The sequence below is a fragment of the Panicum hallii genome, chromosome 5 (assembly GCF_002211085.1).
Source record: "Panicum hallii strain FIL2 chromosome 5, PHallii_v3.1, whole genome shotgun sequence".
Lineage (NCBI taxonomy): Eukaryota > Viridiplantae > Streptophyta > Magnoliopsida > Poales > Poaceae > Panicum > Panicum hallii.
Window position 1 is genome coordinate 23,448,176 of NC_038046.1, and position 12,578 is coordinate 23,460,753.

The following is a 12,578-nucleotide window of genomic DNA, read 5'->3' on the forward strand; positions in this document are numbered from 1 at the left end:
TTTTAAAAATGAACCCCTGCATATAACCGTGTTTTCCGCAAATGAACCATAACCTTATCCTTGGATAGTCCTGTGCATTAATTTCTGTTATACCCCCTCCGTGGGTGTGGTTGGACTTGCTGAGTACGTTTGTACTCACCCCATTCTTACTTTTACAGTGGAAGACCCAGACTACGTCCCCGAAGACAACGAGTAGGGTTTCGTCCTGCACCCAGTCTTGCCTGTGGTTGAGACCACTGTTGGATTCCGCATGGCGCAAGACTCTGATGATCCTCTATTCGTAGCTAGTGTAGTAGTGTGGGTTTTAGTTGTAATCCTCGCGATAGTGGCGCTTCACTGCCCATTACCGCGAAGAGTTGTACGGTGATGTACCATCTAATGTAATAAAAGTGTTATCAGCCTCCTGGGACTGATAAAGTAACACTTTTAAGTCTTCTCTGATGGGGGGACGCTTCATCCGGCCACCCCTTCACCGGAATTGCCTCCACCCCGAGACGCCCCTCACCGGAGCCGCCCGGGCGTGACCTCGCCGTCGATAGCACCCCTCCGCCACCTCCTCGGCCGATCCAAGTATGGAAACCGCATCCCCATCGCCCCCTGGTGCTCGTGCGCGCGTTAGCTTCTCCTATTCGCCGGCCCTTCGCCGGGAATGGTGACGCGCCGCCACGGCCGCCGCACCTTCCCGTCGTTGATCCTGTTCCACTGTCACCCGTCGTGCACGTTCACCTCCACTGTGTCCCCTAGGTCCCGTGGGCCCAGCCCGACCGGCTCCTCCCCGCCGGCGATCTCGAGGCCGGCGAGAACGCGCCGGGACCGAGCGGCCAGCTGTGGTCGAGGCCGGACAGGGGCACATCTGTGAGAAGAAGGTCTTTTCCAGGGACCCGAGCGCAAAAAGACCGAGACCCCCCCTCTAGTAATTCTGTTATTTCATGTGATTATGTTGCCTTGCAAAATTCGTAGAAAACCACAGAAAAATCCCAAAATTGCAAAACTTATTTTGTTGGAAACTAGATTTCAAATCCTACAACTTTTATTAATGAAGTTTAGTGTGAAACTAAATACTTTTGCATCTATTTTAAATCTAAGGTTAAAAGGTATTTTGTACATAACTTCTACATTTTAGCTTTACTTCTTATGATTTTTAGCATGTAACTTCTATAAGCTATGTGTAACCTTGTGTTAAAATTTCAAACCTAACATTGTTTGGTAGCTTAACTTCTTTTGAATTTATGTAATTCGAATTTGAAATGTTTTAAAGTTAACTAAACATGTTCTTTGAAACTAATTGGTTAAAGTCTTTTTGTCATAATCTAATGTGTTGATGATTAGTATAGAATTAAATTTCCAAGACTTTATGACCTTAGTTACTTAAGTTTTGAATTTAAACTTGGAATTTAAATTCAAATTCAAAAGTTTTGGTTCCTGTTTGCAATAAATTCAGTGCTATAATCATGACTCCATTATAAATGGTAACTCAAACCTAAACCCCTTTTATTTCATGGATTCATGTGTGTTGACTTTATTGGATTGTAACTTTATCATGAAATGAAATATTTAACTCAAACACCATCTCAAATAAACTGTTGCATATCATATAGAGTCAACGACGCTCGACGACGGAGACTACGAGTTGGTCTTGGGACAAGACCAAGGGTTTCCTGAAGACCCGATAAACATCGCCGAGGATCTAACTAAAGCCCCGAACCAAAGTTCGGAAGACTCTGACACTCCTGCCCCCAACCCCACCCAAGAAGGCAAGCCCCGATGCATACCCCAGTATTTCAAGTTATTACAATTTCATTAATATATTATATATCTTGCATTAAGTCTAGGAATTGAAATGAAACCCTAGTTGCATAAAATCTTAGGAATCCAATGTATTGTACCCAAGTCCTTATCGCATAGATGCTTTGCTAAATAGGACCGGTAAAAGTCGGGTGATTTCCTGTCACTCGCGCGATATAGGAGTTGCTTGTTTACAATTCTGCAATCATTATAAGGATGATGGACAGGATCATATGCTGTATCATGACCTGGAAGTAGAATATCTGTAAAATAAAAGTTGATGAGCTGTTCTGTGATTGTAAACTCGCCTTCGTGCGAGGTAGACCTGCTTCGATCCTATTGAATCATGGTTGTATCGGGCGGAGACCCGACAGACCAATGGATTGTTCTGTTTGAAGTGCATGGAGTTAATGCCTGCTGGATAGCGATCATTAGCGCACTTGAGCCGGAATAATTCAGGCGGTTCTGCCACAGATGAACGCGGTTTTAATTTGGTCCTCCTCCTTGAGCGTAATCTGGTATATCATAAATAAAAATCAAGGAAGCAAAGGAGTACACAACCCGCCGTCGAGTCGACAACTTGATCAATGCGTGGTAGCCCGAAGTGATCCTTTGGGCAATGCTTGTTGAGATCGGTATAGTCGACACACATTCTCCATTCATTATTCATTTTCCTTACAAGGATGGGATTAGCTACCAACTCTGGATGAATCACTTCTTTAATGAAGCCAGCCGTGAGAATTTTAGCTATTTCCCGTTTAATTGCTTCACGCTTATCGTGAGCAAAGCTTCGAAGGCGTTGCTTTTTGGGCACAGCCTGTGGGTGTACATTCAGACTATGCTCGATTAGTTCCCTAGGCACCCCTGGCATATCCGCTAGTTTCCACGCAAATATGTCTCGGTTGGACCGAAGGAAACTGACGAGCGCGAGTTTCTATTTCTCATCTAAGCCCGCGCTGATGACGGCGGTCTTAGATGAGTCACCTTCATGGAGCTGGATCGACTTGAGGGCCACGTCACCAATGGACTGGATGCTCGACTTGCTGGCCTTTCTTGAAGGGATTTCCAGCCCGGCTTGGGAGAGCTGCCGCGCGGCCGCGAGTACTTCCCCTAAAGCATCTGGCACACGCGTAGTCGAAGCATATTGGATCGCCTCCTGGTTGCAATCATATGACTTCTTCAAGTCACCTTGGAGAGTGAGTACCCCACTTTGTCCTGGCATCTTAAGAAGTAGATAAACATAATGTGGCACTGCCATGAATTTGGCGAGTGTTGGACGGCTCAGTATAGCATGATAGGAAGATTCAAAGTTAGCAACTTCAAATTTAATAAACTCGGTGCGGTAGTTCTTCCTCGTGCCAAAGGTGACTGGAAGAACCACCGTGCCAAGTGGATGTGCCGCATTACCTAGGACAATGCCGTAGAAAGGAGACTTGCTTGGAACCAATATGTCCGTGAAGTCGAGACCCATCTTTCTCAAAGTGCTGACGAAGATGAGGTTGAGGCCACTCCCACCGTCAATGAGCACCTTGGTGAGCCTGACTTCTGCCACCACCAGGTCCAGGACCAGGGGGAACTTACCGGGCTTCGAAAAGCTTGTCCACTGATCGTCACGGGAGAACGAGATGGGCACCTCTAACCAGTGGAGTGGTTGTGGTGCTACCGGCTCGATGGACATGATCTCCCGGAGAAGCAGTTTTTGTTCCCACCTAGAACCGAAGTCTCCATCTCCCCAGAAGATGACATTGACGGTCTTTGAAGCATCCTGGAACTTTGTGTTGTGCCCTTGGTCCAATTGGTCATCGTCTTCGGGTTCTTTGTCCACTGGCTTCTTGTTATTCTTGCCACCACCGGAATTGCTGAATGTCCTCCGAAGATGGTAGCAATCGATTGCCGCGTGATTGGCACCTGGATGCCATGGGCATTTCTTCTGCAGGAGCTTCTCGAACTCCTCCTGTGTCGTCGACTTCTTGCCTCGCGAGGGACGATCCACAGCCTCGATGAGATCATCTGGCTTGCATTTTCGGGATGGACCCGAATAGTCCCGCTGGCTCTTGTCATTGCGGTTGTCATGAGGACGCTTTAGAGTGCTATCATTGCGCCCCGGGAACCGCTCCTGCATCTTCTCTTCCTGCTCGAACCAGTCGTGCATCATGTCATGAAGCCCCGCAACAGTCTTTGGCCTGTTTTGCCCGAATTCTCTGTAGACGCCTGGATCGGTGATGCCGTTGTAGAAGTAGTCGATGATGTCCTCCTCCGAGATATTCGCAATGGTGGCACGGACATCGAAGAAACAGCGTGTATAGGACCGTAGGAGCTCGTTACGTTCCTGTTTACATTGAGCAAGATCGTGATGAGTACCTGCACGAGCGATCGCCCCCTGAAAGTTGTCGATGAAGATCTTCTTGAGCCGCTCCTAGGAGTCGATCGAATTGTTGCTGAGGCTCTCCAACCACGTGAGCAGCGCAGGGTCCAAAGCCATCGGGAAGTAGACGACCTTGGTGATGTTGGAGCCTCCTGCGACTTCAATGGCGGTGGAGTAGCAACGTAGCCATTGCTGAGGAGCTTGCTTGCCATCATACTTGGTGATGCCGATTGGCTTGAAACCCTCAGGGTACTTGTAACTGCTGAACCGTGCAGAAAAAGCTGGGAAACGGTCGCTGCAGTCAGTACCTTCTATCTCGACTTCTTCGCGTACTTTGCACCTGGAATCGATCATGGACCGCGCATCACAGCCTTCATTGATGCGCTGGCGCAGGTCTTCTAGAGGAGGCTGATGATTGGCCTGTCGCGGGTTACCTCCTGAAGGTGGCTGCTGCCTCCCGCCAGGGGCGTGACTCCTGCGAGCATTGCCATTGTTGCTGCGCTGAGGTTGAGGCTGTTCAGTTATGAGCCTGGCTTCAGCTCTCGCCCACGCGCTCCTCCCTGAGGGTAGACGCCAGGTTTTGCTGATCAAGCTGAATCCAGGCCCTCTGCGCATAATGAAGTGCTTGACGCACGTTCGGATCATTACTGCGCTCGAGTATGGCCGTAACCCTGGTGATGTTGGCCACCGGAGTCCTGAAGCCCCACTCGCTTACGGCAGCAAAATTCGGCGTCAAGCTCGCAATGCACGGATCGCATGCGCTCATTGACCCTACTTCGGCGAGCTGCGCGAGCTCTGTTCCGGGTCCTCCGTGCCTCACGATCGGCATCATTCTCGTCGCCGGTGTTGGCTGTGGCCTCATCTTCGGATACCGCATTGAATTCAACGATGGGCAAGTCGCCATCATCCTCGCCTTCTTCCGCCATCAGCACCTGGCGTGAGATGAGCTCGTTAGAGCTCGTGTCGACTAGCTCGGTCGACTCCTCCGCCACGGTGGCTAACGGCCTGCCCTCCTGAAAAGGCAAAGGCTCGAGGTGTGCCACAAGTCTGTCTTCGGCCTTGAGTAGATCAGAAATTTTCATGCCCTTCCAATGCACGAAACGCCCCTCCGGAGTGGAGGTAATCATCAGGCCGTTGGCACCGAAACAACCCGAAGCCCCAAGATGTGCGGTGGCTTCGGGCTATCCGAGTTGGAGTAGAGTATCCAAGTCTTCCTCCAATGTCGAGAGAGACTCAGAGATGTTGGCCTCCTGGAGATCAGTGGCCAAATTGTGTAGACCGAGTCACGATCGGCTACACGAGCCCTCAGATTGGAGCGAGTCCAACCCAAGGAAGGTTGTTGCAGCGCTGGATGAAGTCGTGCTGGAAGTAGACTCCTCCTCGGTCCTTGTAGCAGATCCAAGGATTGACAAATCGTCGAGATCATCGACGAACTTGTCAAGGTCGCTATGAGAACCCGCTGCAGGAGTTTTTGGCTTCATGTCGACGAGGAACCGACGGAATCTGCCCGCACCATCTGCGATGCAGACCCACTAGCCAAAAACAAACGTTGTACCCTGAGAAGGTACTGACCTGGTGAACTGGAAAGATGCCATCGAGTTTGCCGGTGGATCTTCGATGCGCTCCCCTACCTGGCGCGCCAGCTGTCGGTGTTTTACCGGCTGCCCACCGAGGGATATACCCGAGGTGGTAAGTTTAGGTGAGGAGACGCCGAGATCTGGAACTCAAAGGTGCAAGGAACACAAGATTTAGACAGGTTCGGGCCGCGAGGTGCATAATACCCTACGTCCTGTATGGTGGTTTGTATTCCCTTGGTTGTTGATGTTGTGTTTTGAATGGGTCCCTGCCCCCCCTTATATATCCGGGAGGTCAGGGTTACACGGATCTAGTCAATACTAGCCAAGGAATCGTACCCGGATATAACTTGAGTAGTTTCCTTCTGTACCGACTAGCTTCATCTCCTACTCAAACGAGTAGAAAACAACATAAATAAGAAATAAGACGGGCTTTATCTCTTAACCCTATTTAAACTACGTTATGTACATAGCCCCGTAGCCCCAGGTTTGACAATTGTTTTATCATAGACTTCACCGGGAAATCTTGATTTTGTTTACCATGGCAAAGAGAATTTGGAGTTCATCTATATGAACAAGCCGAACATCACCTTGTGGGAAACAAGTTTATGCCAGCAACTTATGCATCAAAAGCAGCGTGGGGTTTTGAATATCATTGCCCTGAGGTTTCCCACAGGTGCTCTCCTCCAAAATGGACTACCAAAAGCTTTGCTTTTTGAAACCGCGAGTAGCTTTTACAACATCAGTATTGCAGCGGTGATGAAAATCCAAAACTGTGCTGAGTTCCTTCCTAGAAAGAGAATATTCATTTCCAAAAAGGCGAAAAGAGATGCCATCATTTTCTTCAACGAGGGTGCATAAAAACTGTTTTCTGTAGGAGGTTGGGGTCAAAGATCCTCGTGTGGCGGAATCGCCGGTCGTTCAGCATGTTGTAGCCTTGAAGCTTGCCGTCACCTCGGATGTTGAGGCAGGAGTCATCATAGGCTTCTTCCTCCTCCTCGGGCTGCTGCGCTTGCACTTGAGGCTCGTCTTGATGCTCCTGGAACTGAGGCTCGGGCTGCTAGAATGACAATTCTTCGGGCTCTGTCAGACCCAAGACCATAGGACTGCACACATGGCCTACATCTTATAGGATAAGGGGTGGGATATGGCCCACGCCCTACACCAGTTGTAACTACTTGTAAGGTAGTAGAACTACTCATACAGTAGTAAAACTAGTTGGAGACGGTAGGAAACTATCCGAAAAGTACTCAGGTAGCACTCTTGGGCTCGTATCCAACTAGGACTTCCATGTAATCCTATCCCCCCAAACTACATAAGCGCGGACAGGGACCCCCTCCAAATAGGAGATCACCTGATCATCACCTAAGGCAATACAAACCACACAGGACGTAGGATGTGACGCTCTCAGCGGCCCGAACTTGTCTAAATTTCATGTTCCTTTCACCTTCGAATTCCTGATCTTGGCGACACCCTACCTACAAACTCACCACCTTGGAGGTATCCCTCGGTGGGCTTGGCGGAAAAACACTAACAGCTGGTGCGCCAGGTAGGGGTATTCATCGAGCATCCACCGGAGAACTCGATGGCATCTCTCAGCTTCACCACCACCGTGCTCGACGAGGGCACAACTTTCATCTTTGGCTGCTAGATCTACGTCGCCAACGGCTTGGGTGGCTTCAACAGCCACCTAGCCGACTCCAAGAAGCTGGAGGCCTCTGCACCAACTCGGTGTAGCGACCTCGATAAGTTCATCGACAACCTCAATGAATTGCTGCTCCCCGATCTAGTCCGGCAGATCGGAAAGATGTCCGTTTTGGACGCGACTTCAACTCGTGCTGCACCAGGACTACTCGGATCAGATTCAAACCGATCTGAGGAGGCTACACAATCCAAGTCCCTCTCCAATTTGGAGGAGGACTTGGATTATCCTCTCAAGATTCGAGACGAGGGAGCCACCGCTGGTCGGGGGCCCCCCATTTTTGACAACTACTCAGACTCAAACAAAGAGTACCCGTTGACTACAAGTTCGAGCCGAGGAGGACTCGAGGATGAGGGAGCCACCACTCGTTGGGAGGCCCAAGTTCTCGACAACCACTCGCAACCCGATCATTATCCCGAATCATTTTCGGGTAATCATCTAGGTTTAACCATAACATCTATGCTGTAAGGCTATTTCGTGTACTGGAAGGGTCTAGAGCCCTCTGAGTTACTCGAATACGACTCCAGCCTTGTGGCAGAATCCACCCTGTAGCATATCAACCCCAGGGAGCTAGAAGAATTCGACTACTCCGCTCAACTTCACCTCGTGTCACGACATCGATGCGCTGCAGCGACTACCTCGACTACTGGACTTGCGCCGCAGTTATGACTGCTTCGACAAATCAGTTGCACCAACAACAACTTCAACTACTCGTCTCGACTAGAAACTAGTCGGGGATGAGTCTTAAACTACTTAGCGACTAGCTCCACACGGTCAACAACTAGTCGAAATCAGCTCCGACTAGTTGGCTTCATCGACAAATCGCCCACGGATCAAAGCTACGCTTCACCGCCTACTTTTTTTGAAACACACACTCTCTCCATTGGGCAAACTCGAAACCCCCAAACCATGTCTAGATTGGTTTGAGGTGGTTCAACCCAGGACCCTCTCCGCATTGGAAGAGGATTTGGATCATCTACCACCACTCTGAGAAGGTGAAGCCACCGCGCGTCGGGGAGCTATTGTTTCCGACAACTACTTGGATCCAACTGCTCATATGACCTGGAGTCTGGTAAGGGGATCAGATTGGTCGGGCAGGTTTGGACCTCGGAAGGCATGAAACCCTCTAGGTTTCTTAAATCAAGTCCACCATGATCCATTACCACACCCGTCGAACTCCCTTTTCAAGAAGGCAGACCCCTCCTCCCTTCCTATGACAAAGACGAGGGTCAGGTGGTGCGGGGTGCCAAACGCTTCGCGCCCAATCGAGAAGTTTTCATGATTCACGTCGGCAAGGACTGTGAAGCCTTAGAGCGGGTCCAGCTAGACGACCAAGATGACTACCTCGTTGATCCACTCGACGAAGACGTGGACTAAACAATGGATAGTGAATCCCTAGACAACATCAAGGTAGAAGACGCAGATGACATCCAGAAGGAACGCTGTAGGCTCATCAATGCGAAGTGCGCTAAATGCAGGCACCGTGTGGTGGCGACAAACCAGTAGGGGAGCGGCAACCTCCACAACTCCTCCACGGGCGACCTTCACGCCATCATCAACGATGGTCGGGACGCCGGCAATGTCATCATTGCTACGCAGCAGGAGCATGAAGAACTGGAAGCCTACAGCCCCACCCACTATCAACTCCCTCTCAACTACCTGGAGACAACTCAAAAGCGCAAGCTAGAAGCTGGGGAACAATCCACCATAGAAGGAACTCTCAGTTCGAAGGAACGATTCGAGGAGGCCCTCCACGGGTAATGCCCATGGCACCCGAAGAGCAAGCATTCCGCGTTTGAATGTCAAACCCTTCGGAGGGCCCTAGGAGCTCTGCCAAAACTCCAAATAAAGGCGACGAGACTACCTGAATAATAATTTATACATAAATTAAGTACCCGATTCAAAGAGTTTTTCTGAGGGTCTTTTAGGTGTTTCGCTTGTTTAAACCATTGTTTTGGGACTATATCTCGAAATAAGAGGTTCCGTGCACCTAAAAGCATCCCTTTTTACCACTTAGTCAGGGTCGCCATTTATGTTTATTACTCGGGTTAATCATGACTCCCTCGCTAAACTTAGGGAACCCTGTCACAGTAGAGCCATGCGACTACCAAAAGTGCTCGCCTCGTTTGGCAATGATTACTGGAACCTGTTAATTCGTCAAATAAAGCAGTTACATGATTATCTAGCAAATACTACCAGTAACCCTCAGATTACTAGTTCCCGACTAGTTTTCTATGTTACTGAATGGGCCTTGCTCCCAGACTTCCAGTAACACTCCATTTACTAGTTTTCGACTAGTATCTCGCGTAGTTTACTGAAGGGGCCTTGCTCCTGTACAACCTCGTCAACGGTCTTGGCGGAATTCAATTTTTCGACCAGAAGCAGCCTAAAGCACCCGTACCACCCGCATGGATGTCAACCGTGCAATCAACGACTTGATCGACAACCCGTAACCCCTGGAACCGAATCCGCCTCGGTCTGAGTTCCTGTACCACAAGTTCTTCTCTTGGTCGGAGGAGAATTTGGATCATCTACCACAAGTTGGAGGAGGATTTGGATTGTCTGCCACAAGTTGGAGTAGGATTTGGATCGTCTACCACAAGTTGGAGGAGGACTAGCCACCATCCATCGATGGGCTCCTGTCTCCGCTGACTACTCGGACTTCATCAATGATGCACTACCCTTATCAAATGGCCACCAAGGTCTGATGGTGCCTCCAACTTGGTCGGGCGGGCCCGGGCATCGGAAGGGTATGGAGTCCTCCAAGCTACCCGGCTCAGCCCACTTTTGTGCACCATCAACACCAACAATCTGTCGGGCCTAGAACCATTCCAGGAAGGCAGGACCCTCAATTCCTCAACGACTACTTCGCCCTCGCGAGGGCACTCGACGACCCGCTACCGACTACTTCGACTACACAACTAGTCGGAAGCGGGACTTTCTCCATCAGTGACTAGTTGAAATTGATTCCGACTAGTTGGGTCTCATCAACAAACCATCACGGCTCTATCGACGAGTGATACGACTCTGTTGGGTACCTGTTGTCAGTCGAAACCCACCGGCGAGCAGTGACAGGCAACACAAGGAGCCAGGAGGCTCCCGGGACTGCTGGTGGGCCCCGGTCCCTCGGTCAACGGCCCGAGATCCGGCACACGTCCTGGCGGCTGGGTTGCTAGGCGTGCCACCTGATATTGTACCTGATCAGACATGTATAAACATTAGTCCGAGCCGTGATCGGCTCATCAGGTGATTCCCTATATCGGCTATAAAGAGCCGATTGTATTCAGTACCAGATCGGATCTATAAACAAAGCAAATATATCCGATGGTAACATAAATCTTGCTCTGTAACCATAAAGCTAATCCAATCTACGACGGTTAAAGCTTTCACGGCATAACCAGAACATCCTACACGTAATTGAGCCTAACAGATATGGAAGGTAACGAAACAACAACCTAAACAGAAGCCTAAAAACCAACTGAAAGCCGATTCCTGGAACAATCCCTTTTTAAGCTGTCATAAAACGCCAAACATACTGCCGGAACTTTCAACCCTTTTGAAGGGCCTAATCACACAGATATTAAAGTAAATCCTTGATAAACAAAGACTAACCATAACATATTGGATCTACTAAATAAAAACAGAGCAAGATGCTGCCCTCACACCCGAGATCGGGCACAATGACAGCTGAACATTTACAGGTAACAAACAATGCACGATTAAAGCATGGAAAAGCCGATGCTACTCTATAAATGTTAAGATAACTAGTGCTACTCGCCATCAACAACGCTTCAGAATGAGAAACACAAAAGGTGGATAAGTAGGGACGCCGCCGCCCTGATCACGCAGGGCGTGATCGGGGCCGCATAGCACTTACCCGAGAAACCCTAGAACAGGGGTGGCGATGCGCCGAGAATTGTTGGTGAATGATTGATTGATTTCTTGATTCATAATCCAGGGTACATATTTATAGTCCAGAGACTTGCCTTCCCTAACCAATCCTAACTAAACACGACACGAATATTGGCTATTTCTATCTAAACTATTTAAACACACATGCCTATCTAGATACATAGCCAACCCTGGCCTCAAACACCCACACAGGGGCCAATTCGTAAGCCCACTATGATTACGTTTCGAGCCCATCTTGCTTCTCGGCCCACCTTTCTAGCCCGCCTGAGTTACGGCGATAACACATGCCCCCTGGTTTCGGCAATAGTTATTCCGAAACCATTTCTCTTTTAATCGCCCGGCCTCTTTGACTTTCGAAATCCATATAGGCGTGCCTCTTCAACTTCCAGGGGATGTGACTGCTCTGCATCAGACTCCTTGGAAACTGCTACGATGCCGATTCATCTTCCACTCCATCTTTATAAACCTGCCCCCGGTAACTTTCTTTCTCTCATCCCCTTCCTTCAGCCATTAGCAACCGTACCTGATTCAATTTTCCTCTTCTCGTAATGGCCTCTTCCTCTTCCTCTGCTTCCTCCGCCATCTCCTTTGAGTCCGAGTCCACTAGAGAACCCACTCCAGAGTATGACCCTATAGCCACCTATGAAGCCCGTGCCCCCCTGCATTGGGATGTAGAAGAATGGGACTTCCAGACCTGGTCAGAGGATGATGAGTCCTTGACCGACGGCGAAGATCTCCACCTCCTCCTTGGTGGTGAGCTGGAGGAAGATGACGAAGATGATGCATCCTGGGAAGAAGACTTCTTCTTATCCTCGGAAGAAGAAGCCGATTCCTCATCAACCGAGGAGGACTCGGTGGCAGGAGGCTTCCTCCTTGGCGGATCGTCAGAGGATGATGACAACGATGAAGAAACCAAAGACAGCAGCGGCTTTAGCAGTAACAGCGGCAGAGACGATGGCGGCGATGTCGACAGCAGCGGCGGCGACAACAACGTCAGCACGGCTCCACCGATCAAGCGTCACAGAACCTCCGGTGCCTACTGGTGGTAGACTATAGGATTAAGCCGATAGTCCAGCTCTAGGAGCAATCGGCTCCCCCTTTTGTACTCATTCCCTGTTGTAAATAAAATCTTTATTCCAATCGCAATTCATTAAGAAACCGATTTCTTGAGAGCTGATGGCAACGCATCGGTTCCTTTCCTTGAAAATGCCGATCCGGATCTAAGTCGATCCTCCAATTC